General features: G+C 36.8%; 1 pseudogene; it reads left to right on the forward strand.

The window, feature by feature from the left end:
• The first annotated feature begins 215 nt into the window (after positions 1-215).
• LOC146822919 (voltage-gated monoatomic cation channel TMEM109-like) lies at positions 216-10,772 on the forward strand (annotated as a pseudogene).
• The last annotated feature ends 541 nt before the right edge of the window (positions 10,773-11,313 follow it).

Below are 11,313 nucleotides of genomic sequence, written 5' to 3' on the forward strand. Positions count from 1 at the left end.
TTTGGTTTCAAGTAGACCAATATTATTATTTTTAACTTCCTTTGATTTTTCAGGTTTCCTGAAGCGGTTCCTATTTTTGACTTTTTGTTTTTTTATATGGTTCTTTATGACTTTTGAATTACATCTATGGGTATACCTTATATTTTTTCATGTTTGCATATTTGGTGTTTTTTTATTAGCTTATTTTTTCTTTTGGTGGGTTCGACTTTGACAACATGGATGTGGATGAAGATCTGCAGCTACAGTCTGTAAGTCCAATATAGCTTTTTATTTTTGGATGAGAAATGCTATAATTTATCATCTATGTGTATTTGCGGGCCTCGGCAACGCTGCCATTGATCACTGCTTTCCCGACCACCGCTATTGCTGGATCCAAGATCCTGGTGGTGCAGGCGGTCTTGCGGCAGTCGATCGTCATGTTTGTGATCAGACCATCGGACCATCAAGGAGGTGGTGGTAGGACCGCCACTACAGGTATGAGGCTTGGGACCACAGTACTCGTAATCAGACCCTTAATGCAGATTGTTGGAGTTGTCTCTAAATGCTTTGCTTAAAATAGTAATAACAGCCTTGAATGGCTCTGTGTGAGTATAGTTTAAGTATTGTGTGTATGATGCTTTGTTCAAAGATGATTATTATTTTCTGTGGGGAGTAGTTGTTTGTTTTAATTTTAATGCGGTTTAGTTGTTCAAAGCAAGTGGTACTTTGTTTTTAGCAACTTGTATATGAGGGGTCTATTTGTATTTTGATATTCACCATGCATGGTGCATATCTGAGTGTGCGGTCTAGGGCGCATTTTGAAAGTTCCATCCACCATCCATGTATGATATTGGGTTAGTCTTTTGATCTTTTGATCAGTTCTGAGATAATTATTGATATTTTCTTAATACATTTATTATTATTATGTTAACATTTTGTAAAATTATGACATATATTTTTTTATTTGTTTTACAATTTTTGTTTAAGGTTCCATTGTTTTCTATAAGGAGATAGTCATTTTTTCTTTCATTTTGGCACCCATTTTTTTTCCTGCTAAGTGTACTTTTGTAGTACATTCTTTTAATTGTTCATCTGAATTGCTGAGAGCGAGTCACAATTACCTACTGCTGATCGTTGAATAAGGATAGACCTTTTTAAGTTTTTTAATGGGGTTTTGGATTTATGGAGGAATTGGGCAAATCTAGTTAATATTATTTATAGTGATAGTTTTATTTTGAGGGTTATTTAGCAGTAGTTTGTGTTCTCTTGTTTAATAGTTCTGTGTGTTAGGCCTATTTAGCATTTGGTACTAGTATTGTGTTATTTTAGATATTGTCATGTTATATCTTGTATTTATTATAGTTTAAATTTAATATTTATGTTTTTTTTAAAATAGTACTTTGTGAGAGTAGGTATTATAGGCTTTTTTGCAGATTTATTGATCAAAAGTTATTCAATGGACCTGTTCTTTCTTCAGTTTTGTTTAATGAAATTAATTTGGTTTCAAGTAGACCAATATTATTATTTTTAACTTCCTTTGATTTTTCAGGTTTCCTGAAGCGGTTCCTATTTTTGTTTTTTTGTTTTTTTATATGGTTCTTTATGACTTTTAAATTACATCTATGGGTATACCTTATATTTTTTCATGTTTGCATATTTGGTGTTTTTTTATTAGCTTATTTTTTCTTTTGGTGGATTCGACTTTGACAACATGGATGTGGATGAAGATCTGCAGCTACAGTCTGTAAGTCCAATATAGCTTTTTATTTTTGGATGAGAAATGCTATAATTTATCATCTATGTGTATTTGCGGGCCTCGGCAACGCCGCCATTGATCACTGCTTTCCTGACCACCGCTATCGCTGGATCCAAGATCCTGGTGGTGCAGGCGGTCTTGCGGCAGTCGATCGTCATGTTTGTGATCAGACCATCGGACCATCAAGGAGGTGGTGGTAGGACCGCCACTACAGGTATGAGGCTTGAGACCACAGTACTCGTAATCAGACCCTTAATGCAGATTGTTGGAGTTGTCTCTAAATGCTTTGCTTAAAATAGTAAGAACAGCCTTGAATGGCTCTGTGTGAGTATAGTTTAAGTATTGTGTGTATCATGCTTTGTTCAAAGATGATTATTATTTTCTGTGGGGAGTAGTTGTTTGTTTTAATTTTAATGCGGTTTAGTTGTTCAAAGCAAGTGGTACTTTGTTTTTAGCAACTTGTATATGAGGGGTATATTTGTATTTTGATATTCACCATGCATGATGCATATCTGAGTGTGCGGTCTAGGGCGCATTTTGAAAGTTCCATCCACCATCCATGTATGATATTGGCTTAGTCTTAATAAATTATCTGCTGTAGCAAATATAGACTTCATTTGTCATCATTAAGGTTGTCATTGAGGAGGAAAGTCTCATCAACATGTATGTTGGTTAAGTGTTCAGGAAGTTAGATGACTTGATATCTTCTGAGGGCAGCAGGTGTATCATTGGTGGCATTCTTAGTTTGTGCTTTTAAGCATTATAAAGTCAGTATAGCTAGTAGCTTTCTTGTGATGTGTTCAAGTACTTTAGGGAATATATCTTTTAGAAGTTCAGCAGTCAGCTCTTGGGAACTAGTGTTTTCCTCTTTTAAATCTTGAAGCACATGGCTTTCTTCGTTTTCAGTGACATTTGAGCAGATGGTTGTAATCTCTCAAATTAATAATAACATAATTTTTTGTAGTAGCCCTCCCATAGAAAGCATTAGAGTATTATTGTGTACATTTCTAATTAATAATCTTAGTGCCTGTGCTTTCTTGGCTGTAATCATAGCCCATGTGCAAAAGCATTTGTTTGCCTTTCTGTGATGTGATACATCATGTTCTTTCTGAAATTCCGCCTGAAAAGAGTTTAATAATATAGTTAAATACATTGTATAATTTTACTTTTGCTTTGCTAATGTACATAAAATATTACAACAATAGTTTAACATTGTTTTACTTACATATGTGTTGTTGATTATAATTGCAGTTTTTTAATCTAGTTTTCCATGTAAGCTGTTCAAATGTGTATCAGGTGGTTTGGTTTCTATTTGGGGAAAAGGTTACATTAGTTACATTTAAACTTTCATTTTTGGGTAGTTTGTAGGGGTTGAGGGCTTTTAGTTTAATTGATGTTCATAAGAACTTTGAGTTTACATACTTATTATATGCCTTTCTCTGTTAGGATTCTGTTTACTACTACTACAACTACTAGGCTGATTATCAGATTCTCTTCCAATCTTCTTATCAGTGGGTCAATATATATGGCAAATAGGAGGGGTGAGCACGGACGTCCCTGCCTTTTCCCCTCACAATCTTGATTTTGCTTGATTCCTCCCCCATTATTTGTAGCCTTGTTATTGGTTTGTGATGTAATGCCTGAATAGCTTTGATAAAGCCATGACCTATCCCTTTCTTCCTGAGTGCGAGCCATAGATGATCTCATGTCACCTGATCAAAGTTCTTTTCTGCGTCAAGTAGTATCATGGCCATGGGATTATCTGATGCCTCAGCTACAGCAAACAGCGTGATTGCCCATCATACATAGTCAGCAGTCACTCACCTAGCGATAAAGCCATGCTGCAAGGGAGAAGCCAATTTAGATATAACCCTACCTAGGTTATTAATCCTTGACTTAGCCACACTTTTGGATGACTCCCTGAGCTGCCTGTCCTTTCGCTATTCCCTTAACAAGCTGGACTTCCAATTAATCTATTTCCTTAAACAGTACATTGGTATTCTGAGTCTGTGCCCTTTGCATCTGTAGACCAAAGCTAAGCATCTAACCCCTTATTCCAGCTTTCAATGAGTCCCACATAATGTCAACCGATGTACTCACCCTATTATTTTCCATAAAGTTTATTATCCACTAATTCACATGTGCAATATATTTCTGATTGAAAAACAATCAGATTAGAGTTGCTTTGTGCTTTAATTGGAAAGGTTTTATGAATCTTCGTCGAGCCTCTACCATTCTCGGGTTTGGACAAATTAGTAAAACATTCAATAAATCTTGTGGTCCTCCTTTACACAGTTCACATATGCCTTTATTATTATTTATACCGTCCCAACTGGCTAGGTATGTTGCTAATGGGAGTATTCCCATACGTAAAAGAGGAATAGAAAGTCTTACCCCGTGTTCTAATTGAAATTGTAAATAGGGCGCATGGGTTTTAAAATCTATGCCTTTAGTGAACGCTTTATACTGCTTTAGCTGAATGCAATATTCTTTGTCATTTTCTAAACTGATTCTAGGAGTCAGATTAAAAAACAAAAAGTTTCAAGTGAGCTGGGGACCACTCCTGTAAAAGTGCTATAGTGCACTGAGAGACATCAACAGCCTTTGACAAATTCCTATTAAAAGTATATCGTGATGCTTCCTGTCTAAAAGTCTCCAATTTTAAGAGATACCTTAAAGTGTCTGGTGCTGCATGTAATAAATTGCACGCCCACCTTATGATGTTAGAAATTATTCGAGCGAAGATTCCCATTAGAGATCATTCCAAACGGAGGGCTTGAACTGGTACTGACTGAGAGACCTTTACTCATTTTCAAAGTATGATTCCCTCCTTTAACTTTATAGATTGCCATGTTTTAATTTGTGAAAATTCCATAGCATTTGATAGAATCAGTGGGATTTTCATACTTTAAACTTCCAACATAGCTGTAAAGTGTCTATTACCCGTAGTACGATACGGTCTCTGTAAAGCCCCTACACTGCTTTCCCGACCACCGCTATCGCTGGATCCAAGATCCTGGTGGTGCAGGCGGTCTTGCGGCAGTCGATCGTCATATTTGTGATCAGACCATCGGACCATCAAGGAGGTGGTGGTAGGACCGCCACTACAGGTATGAGGCTTAAGACCACAGTACTCATAATCAGACCCTTAAAGCAGATTGTTGGAGTTGTCTCTAAATGCTTTGCTTACAATAGTAATAACAGCCTTGAATGGCTCTGTGTGAGTATAGTTTAAGTATTGTGTGTATCATGCTTTGTTCAAAGATGATTATTATTTTCTGTGGGGAGTAGTTGTTTGTTTTAATTTTAATGCGGTTTAGTTGTTCAAAGCAAGTGGTACTTTGTTTTTAGCAACTTGTATATGAGGGGTATATTTGTATTTTGATATTCACCATGCATGGTGCATGTCTGAGTGTGCGGTCTAGGGCGCATTTTGAAATTTCCATCCACCATCCATGTATGATATTGGCTTAGTCTTAATAAATTATCTGCTGTAGCAAATATAGACTTCATTTGTCATCATTAAGGTTGTCATTGAGGAGGAAAGTCGCATCAACATGTATGTTGTTTAAGTTTTCAGGAAGTTGGATGACTTGATATCTTCTGAGGGCAGCAGGTGTATCATTGGTGGCATTCTTAGTTTGTGCTTTTAAGCATTATAAAGTCAGTATAGCTAGTAGCTTTCTTGTGATGTGTTCAAGTACTTTAGGGAATATATCTTTTAGAAGTTCAGCAGTCAGCTCTTGGGAACTAGTGTTTTCCTCTTTTAAATCTTGAAGCACATGGCTTTCTTCATTTTCAGTGACATTTGAGCAGATGGTTGTAATCTCTCAAATTAATAATAACATTATGTTTTGTAGTAGCCCTCCCATAGAAAGCATTAGAGTATTATTGTGTACATTTCTAATTAATAATCTTAGTGCCTGTGCTTTCTTGGCTGTAATCATAGCCCATGTGCAAAAGCATTTGTTTGCCTTTCTGTGATGTGATACATCATGTTCTTTCTGAAATTCCGCATGAAAAGAGTTTAATAATATAGTTAAATAAATTGTATAATTTTACTTTTGCTTTGCTAATGTACATAAAATATTACAACAATAGTTTAACATTTTTTTACTTACATATGTGTTGTTGATTATAATTGCAGTTTTTTTAATCTAGTTTTCGATGTAAGCTGTTCAAATGTGTATCAGGTGGTTTGGTTTCTATTTGGGGAAAAGGTTACATTAGTTACATTTAAACTTTCATTTTTGGGTAGTTTGTAGGGGTTGAGGGCTTTTAGTTTAATTGATGTTTATAAGAACTTTGAGTTTACATACTTATTATATGCCTTTCTCTGTTAGGATTCTGTTTACTACTACTACAACTAGGCTGATTATCAGATTCTCTTCCAATCTTCTTATCGGTGGGTCAATATATATGGCAAATAGGAGGGGTGAGCACGGACATCCCTGCCTTTTCCCCTCACAATCTTGATTTTGCTTGATTCCTCCCCCATTATTTGTAGCCTTGTTATTGGTTTGTGATGTAATGCCTGAATAGCTGTGATAAAGCCATGACCTATCCCTTTCTTCCTGAGTGCGAGCCATAGATGATCTCATGTCACCTGATCAAAGTTCTTTTCTGCGTCAAGTAGTATCATGGCCATGGGATTATCTGATGCCTCAGCTACAGCAAACAGCGTGATTGCCCATCATACATAGTCAGCAGTCACTCACCTAGCGATAAAGCCATGCTGCAAGGGAGAAGCCAATTTAGATATAACCCTACCTAGGTTATTAATCCTTGCCTTAGCCACACTTTTGGATGACTCCCTGAGCTGCCTGTCCTTTCGCTATTCCCTTAACAAGCTGGACTTCCAATTCATCTATTTCCTTAAACAGTACATTGGTATTCTGAGTCTGTGCCCTTTGCACCTGTAGACCAAAGCTAAGAATCTCACCCCTTATTCCAGCTTTCAATGAGTCCCACATAATGTCAACCGATGTACTCGCCCTATTATTTTCCATAAAGTTTATTATCCACTAATTCACATGTGCAATATATTTCTGATTGAAAAACAATCAGATTATAGTTGCTTTGTGCTTTAATTGGAAAGGTTTTATGAATCTTCGTCGAGCCTCTACCATTCTCGGGTCTGGACAAATTAGTAAAACATTCAATAAATCTTGTGGTCCTCCTTTACACAGATCACATATGCCTTTATTATTATTTATACCATCCCAACTGGCTAGGTATGTTGCTAATGGGAGTATTCCCATACGTAAAAGAAGAATAGAACGTCTTACCCCGTGTTCTAATTGAAATTATAGGGCGCATGGGTTTTAAAATCTATGCCTTCAGTGAACGCTTTATACTGCTTTAGCTGAATGCAATATTCTTTGCCATTTTCTAAACTGATTCTAGGAGTGAGATTAAAAAAAAAAAAGCTTCAAGTGAGGTGGGGACCACTCCTGTAAAAGTGCTATAGTGCACTGAGAGACCTCAACAGTCTTTGACAAATTCCTATTAAAAGTATACCGTGATGCTTCCTCTCTAAAAGTCTCCAATTTTAAGAGATATCTTAAAGTGTCTGGTGCTGCGTGTAATAAATTGCACGCCCACCTTATGATGTTAGAAATTATTTGAGCGAAGATTCCCGTTAGAGATAATTCCAAACGGAGGGCTTGAACTGGTACCGACTGAGACACCTTTACTAATTTTCAAAGTATGATTCCCTCCTTTAACTTTATAGATTGCCATGTTTTAATTTGTGAAAATTCCATAGCATATGATAGAATCGGTGGGATTTTCATACTTTAAACCTCCAACATAGCTGTAAAGTGTCTATTACCCGTAGTACGATACAGTCTCTGTAAAGCCCCTACATGAGGTTCTGCCTTATGACTTAAATGTTGAAGGTGGGCTGTATCTCGTAGATTATTCATGAAAATACGGCCCAGATACACGTACTCTTTTACTGTCTCAATTGGTTTACCTCCTAATGACCATGTAAAAGATAAAGATTTCCTTCTACCACTGAAAGGAATAGCTTTTGTTTTAGTAATATTAGGCAGCAGAAAGTTTTCATTAGCATATTGGTTTAGTTTGTTCAGGTTTCTTTGCAGTCCAATTGGGGTACGAGCGAATATAACTATGTCAACGGCATACATTAAACAATGTAAATCAACTTGTGCCAGTTTCGAAGGGTGGTTTTTGATTTGGGAGAAATGCCCTGGTAGATCACTAATATAGATAGAGAATAATAAGGGAGCTAGTAGGCATCCCTGTTTCAACCTGTTCTTCGTGGGGAATGATTCAGTTAGGCGCTTTTCTTCCCCCATTTGAGCTCTACACCATGTTGCCGTATGAAGGGAAGTTATAATTGTTAAAAGATCTGTAGGAATCCACAAATTCTCCAATTTTCTTCATAAAATCGGTCTCTCTACACTGTCAAAAGCAGTTGAAAAATCGATAAAAGTACAATATAAAATTTGAGCATTTAACTTAACATATTTGTCAAGGACTATTTGAAACACAGCAATATTATCCAGTGTAGAGTGCTTTGATCGAAACCCAGCCTGGAACATAGGAATCACTTTATTCGAAAATGCCCAGTCTTTTAAATGTTCGTTGTATATTTTCTTCTATATTTTCTTCCAGTTTTCTTTTTGGTTTCTTCTCGCAATCTCGCAGTGTAATTGTCTTGCAGCTGTACTTTTTTTGATATGGTGAGTGTATACATTTTGCGATCCTTTTATATTATATTGTTAATTACTTAAGTATTTTTATTAGTTAATTTGCTTTACGGTTGTTTTTATTGGTTAGTGTCCTTTCAGTTTGAATGTTTTTCTCAGGTAAGTCCTTTTGTGGTGGATGTCAAGCAGTGCTTCTGTTTAATTTTTTTTTTTTGTTGATATTCTGGATATATTTTTTATGTATAATTGTATTTATTAATTAATATTAATGACAGTACGTTATTTGTATTAGGTACGTGTTATTTGTTACAATGTTTTGTATTGCAGTTTAATTTAATTTTATGTGCTTAAAGTTATAATATTTAAATAATGCAGTTAGACAATTAATAATTTATGTTGAGTTTCATTGTATTTGTTGTTGAAAGTAAAATAGAATTATAATAGTAGTTTGTTATATTTTGCTTTATTTTTGGGTGACATTAGTGTGGTCAATCTTGTGTATTTCAATATTTTTGACATGCTAGATTTTTAGTTAAAGGTAACAATATTTTTCTTTCTACTATTTATGTTTTCATTATTAGTAGAAAGAGATATTTTTAATGGCATATTTTTAATAGCGATATTTTGGTCATCAATATTTGTGTTTGTTTTATTAACTATACGATGGTGGTATTTTATTGTTTTTGTGAACAATATTGATTTCAAGGATAATATGTGATTGACCCAAATGTTCTTAATTGAAATGGCATTTTCCATGGTAGGGGTGTTATTTGGTTCTCTTTTGAATATTATTTATTAAAGATGCTATCCTGAAGTAGATCTGATCACCTTTATAATTCTGATTACATTTTCTTATAAGGTTTTTTTGATTGATCACCTAAAACCATGGTTTCTGTGTTTCCTTGGGCCAAAGTCAGGCTTGTTTTCTATCTTCGATTTTTTATATTTTTCTTTTTAATGTGGATGTCTTACACTGTAATAGGCACTGTTTATTCCATTTTCAGCTTGGCAAAAAATACATTAATATATAACATGGGGTATCATTTTGCATTATCAAGGCATGCAGAGCCACATTTTGCATATGGCCTCAACTTAACCAGGAGTAGAGGTGAGGATTGGCTTCTCAAAAGGAAGAGTGTGCAGTCCTTCACATATATGATAACTCTTCATTTTAGGTCATGCAAATATCTAGGGATATCACAGTCATGCAGTGTGACACCTCTTTATATAATCCTTCCGGGGGATTGAGGCTGTACCCACCTTTATGTGGCCCCAAGGGAAACATTTGAAGGGCCAAAATAGCATGATGACTTTTAACAAGAGCATCTTCACTCTCGATTTGGAAGGACAATTCCCAGTCTCTGAGTAAAACTTCTATACCTGCTAACAAAGGGCACCATAGGCAAATGTTTCCATCTCTCATGTGGCACACATAGGGGTAAAGATTTACTAAAGCTTTGCACAGGCACTTACATGAGACAAAGATGCACATGCTATTTACTATCCAGTACAAAAGTTGTTTTGCACTGGACGTATGCCCTTTTCACAAGGACTAAACTGCTCTGTGCCCCAAGGGACATTACTGGGGCAGATAATTCTAGACACTCATAGTTTTTGGTGAAAACCCAGAACTACTTTTTTGTTCTGCTGCTGCTGCATGCTCTCCAGCGTCCCTCTCTCACTGTAGCCTGGTATCTCAGTGCACAATGTTCAAGCTTGTATCACTGCCCTTCTTTGTCTGTATGATATGCCACATTTCCACTGTTGCTGCAACGCCCAGATTCAGCCTTAAAATGGAGTGGCAGCCAGGTTCCCCCAGTTCTTGTACTGGGCTTCGTGGACTCTGTGGGAGTTGGTGATGTATGTGATGGAAGAAGAAACACTGTGCTCTGGGAATAAGATTCTTTCAAGTCTAATCTGGGTTTCCTGCACTGGTATCTCAAATGACTTGATCACGATCTCTGGTCTCTTCCAACAACTCTTGGATGTTGTGCTCGATGGGAAACTGATCTTCAGCTTTATATGAGTCTGCCCAGAGTAAGATCCTGCACATCCTGCTGTGGGCGGCATTAGCGTTCGTAGGATATTGGATGTCTCTAGTGCGAGTCTGTTCCACACACAATTCTCCTCTGGGGCTTGAATATCTTCCTATTCATCTTGGTTGTCTTCTATTTGGCTATAACAGTTTCAAGTCCCCATGTGCTTGCTACATCACTGATGTCCCTGGTTGAGTGGATGCATGAATGGATTGAATGAGCCCAGGCAGTCAAAGTTGTGGGAAGCTGGAGGCCAAGGTACAGAGACTGGAGAGGCAGGTGGAGGAGCTAGGTTTGTGGCAGAGGTGCAAGAAGGATGACTAGCAAGTACCAGGAGAGGGTCCAGTGGCAGGGTGAGAAGCAGAGTTGGAGGGTCTGGGGGAGGCACAAGAGTGTTGTCACCCAGCCCAGAGCCAAGTCAAGAAAGGATATTCAGAACCTTCACAAGTAAAAAAGTGAAGACTAGAGGGGCATTGCTACGGCATCAGAATTTGTGTTGTCCATATGACATCATTCTCTACTATCTTTTTTACTTCCACTTTATTAATTCCTTGTCTAATATTGCCCTGTTTCCTTTTTCCTGTTGCCTTCAACCCACTTTTTTCCCACACTATTCTCTTAACTCTTCCCTTTTATTTTGTGTGCATCATTCCTATCTTTTTGTAATGGTTCTTCTCACTTCCAGCTCCTTCCTTTCCTGCCTTATATCAGTTTCCTGCCAATCCTCTTTCTTCTATCCATTCAGTCTGCACCTTTCAACCATATCTTTGCTGTTTTGTGGCCATACTACTTTCATTTTCCAATTTAATTCCTGCTTTGCCCTTCTTCAACTTTTTTCACATTTACATGTCTCCTCTATCCTCAT

This window comes from Triturus cristatus, chromosome 5_2 (genome assembly GCF_964204655.1).
Source record: "Triturus cristatus chromosome 5_2, aTriCri1.1, whole genome shotgun sequence".
In the NCBI taxonomy this organism is placed as follows: Eukaryota; Metazoa; Chordata; class Amphibia; order Caudata; family Salamandridae; genus Triturus; species Triturus cristatus.